The following is a 3,806-nucleotide window of genomic DNA, read 5'->3' as shown; positions in this document are numbered from 1 at the left end:
AGGATGAAAGACAAAGAGAAGACTCATGTTCACATAGGCCCCACATAGGCCAAGATAGACCAACTCTTGCACAAGTGAATTAGGTTCCAAGATAGATTAGCTTGGAATCATAAAGACAATCTTGTGTAATGAATTGGCACTGACAAGACACTAAGTGAAAGTACAAACCATCATGATATTGTATTCATTCCATAGCTAAGTTGTTCCATTCTCCTCACTATGCATATGGGATTTAGGATATCTCTTCTTGGAGCATACATCATTTGTTATTTCCCAACACGAATATCACTATGCTTATCATTAAGGAATTTTTTTAGAATACATGGATTACCCTAGGGCATCGTCAGTGGTCATGATTGTATCTTCACATCAAACTTTTGGAAGAGTTTGTTTGAAGCCCTAGGGACTCAGCTTTGCTTCAATGCTGCTTACCATCCCCAAACTAATGGTCAAACGGAGTAGGTTAATCAAGTTATTGAAGGTGTAATTATTGCAACAAGGAAACCTAAGTGGTGGATCCAATATCTACCATTAGTTGAATTTTCTTACAATGCATCATATCATCAAAGTATTTCCAGGCGTTGTATGGGCAAGGTTGTATTATGCAACTAAGTTTTTTTTGCCCTACTGATAGAAGCATATAAGTAAATGTTGGAAGAAATGGATCAACAATGAAGGCTATAAGGCAAGACATTCAAGCTGCCAAGGATCAACAAAAAGCATATGCCAATCAACAAAGACAAGAACACATTTTCAAAGAAGGTGACATGATTTTCATTTGAGTTCTTCCAAAGAAAAGCTTCTTTTTTTGGGGGGAATTCAAGAGGCTAAGTCCTAGATATTGTGGACCATATAAGGTGCTAAAGTGTCTAGGACTTAATGCTTATAAGCTATAGCTCCTTGACTACTTGAAAGTGCATAATATATTCCATGTCAATCTATATGTTTTTAACCCTAATCATGTACTTAAAGACCAAAACTTTGTGATGCAACTCAAGGGGTCCTCGAACTTCAACCAGATAGGATACTTAACATGCAAGAGAAGTATCTAAGAAGTAAAAACCTTAGGGAGTATCTCATCCACCAATGGAAAGACTATCTTGAAGAGGATGCCACTTGGGTTGATGAAAAATCACTATGTAACCAACACCCCTAATTTTATTTGAGATTAGGAAATCTTGATTCCTCCAAGGGGAAGAGAACGTGATGTTTTGACTTTCCTGACTTCTAGAACATTAAATTTCAAGAGCTTAGGCTATCAAAAGTAGTGTCTCAAATAAAATAATCTATATCCCGTACCTCGACACCTTCTAAGATTTATATGGTTGCAAATACCTCTACACAAAAAATGCCATGTGTATGGCCATTATGGCTAGTTAAGTCCAATTCAAACTAGACGCATTTAATAACTTGGGCAAGTCAAGAAAGTTAAACTTGACTTAAGGAATATTAAGGCCAAGAAAAAAAAGCTTAAGTTGTTTTCTTAAAAAATCTTACAAAAGGAAGGAGACAATGATCTGAATGCGCCGCCCCTTCCCTTCCCTTTTGTTCAACAATTTGTCGCCATCATCCTCTCCTCCAAATTAAAAAAAAGAATGAGATCTCCCTTCCCAATCTCATCAAAATACTCCAACAATCTCCCTCTTTTCTTAGTTCAACAAGAGGCCCATATTGAAAGAAGATCACTCGAAAGCTTGGCAACTCAGTCATGACACCGCTAACAGTCTCTCTAGACCTCAAAGAGTAGAATTCCAATATTAGATCCCAAATGAAAAGCTTCCAAGTAGTTGAATTGGCAAGATACCCTCCATAAAGAACTCCTTTTCTTGGGTACAACTCATGAAGACCCATCTCTCTTCAATTATATTATAAATATGGGGTCATGAGAAGCCACAAAGGACATTAGCTCAAATCAAGGGAAGGGACTCTTCTCGAATCAAGAGAGAAGGGCATGACAGAGAGAGGCAAGAGGAGAGTGAGAGAGATAATTCTTATTGCAAAGATAAGGGGGATACTTTGCCATTTTTTTAAGTCAAATCCTATCTCTTCTATATTCATTCCCTTGTAGAATTGAGGCTCTACTCAATTTCTTCTCAAATCCTATTGTTGCCATTTCTATCGATCAAATCGAGATGACCTATGACTCTATTAGCAAAGTCTTCTTTACAATTTCTTTATCAATGACCATGGACCCAATGAGAAATTTTAAAAAGGCCATGGAAGCAAGAGATACTAATAGCATTGTGGGTATGACCACTATAGATGGAATGGCAAGTATTGGAATTATAAACGAAGTTGTGAATACCTACAATAACTACTACTTCCATGAAAGAAAATATTATTATTCTTGTTGCTTCTCCAATTATGCTAATGTTATTTTAGATGTATTTTCTATAATTTAAACATTTTTACTGGTTTTTCTTGTCAATGGGTTAATAAGATATTGTGCTTCAATGCTGATATACCTATTGGGCTCCATTAGACCACTACTAATGTAAATGCCTATTGTTGTAATTTGCATGTAGATTGACCAACAACACTAGATAAACTAGTTTCCATTAAATAACTATAAATTTCTTGTTGAAATAGTAGTGGAACATGGGAAATTACAAGATAGATATCATATTCAAGAAGATTAACATACAAGTGAAATGGGAGTGCAAAGAAGAATAGATTCAAAGGAAAAAGAAGTAGGGTTACGGTGCCATAATATTATTATAGATGCAAGAAGAATCAAAAGGTGGGCACAAAAGCTCTAACACAAGGGGAAGACCGTATTAACAAGCTCCTCTCAAGTTCCAAAGCAATAAATTCAGCATCAACTTGACTTCTATCTTAGTGCAATTCCTATTTGAGTTGTAGCTTTCGAGCCTTAGTGCTCATCTCAAACAATTTTGCCATTGCGTCCCATACCTCTTTTGCAATAGTCTTGTCCTATCTATGGCCCAATATTCTATCCTCAATTATGATGGATGCATAATGAGTGTCTTGATGTGTCTTTTTCATCCATGCTTTTATTGCTCCATCATCTCTCACTATGCTAGTCTTTGTGCCATCTAAGTGCATCCTAGAAGTCTACTAATGAGGTAATTCCTTATGCAAAACTTCCATGCATGACAATTATTATTTCCAAGGCTTTTGCTTATGATCACACTTATGTTCATGCTCTCTAAAAATATATTTTTCAATTTAAATTTAGCAAAGTAAGCCCAAAAAACGAAAAAAAGCATTATATGTAGGCTTCTAGTCAAACAATGTACCCGTTGCATATTAAGCATTCACTATAGAATGGTATATACAACTGCTCATCACTTCTAAGCATCAAAAGCATTTGTAATATGTGTTACCGATTGGAATTTTCATAATTACAAGTCTATCATAGATAATAAACACTGAGAATGTCCAATAGAATCCAAAATGTATGGATTTGATGAGCAAACAATGCTAGATTGCAATCAGCACGAGTTTCTTAGTATACATACATACAATGTCTATGAATGTCATCATAAAGAATTTCTACAAAAAAATCAAGAATAGGCCTCTAAATTCATAAATACTATTATTATAAGTGACTTTTTGCAACAAAGTTCATGTGACTAAGAGCTTGTTACTCTTGCTTTTTGAAACCCTAGACACTACCTCTTTCAGCATAATGTCATTTCAAAACAGTTTGTAATATGCAATTTTCTCTATCTTGCACCACTTGGATCTTGGTTATTACTTCTCTTGCAATATTATAGAGCTTAAAGTCAGCTTTTTAGATTGATTTTTATTTCCTCATTTTGATTTTTCTATCAAAAGTTATG

The sequence above is a fragment of the Lygodium microphyllum genome, chromosome 5, assembly GCF_053477565.2.
Source record: "Lygodium microphyllum isolate KBCC chromosome 5, Lygodium_microphyllum_v1.1.10, whole genome shotgun sequence".
Lineage (NCBI taxonomy): Eukaryota > Viridiplantae > Streptophyta > Polypodiopsida > Schizaeales > Lygodiaceae > Lygodium > Lygodium microphyllum.
This window is presented reverse-complemented; position numbering follows the sequence as displayed.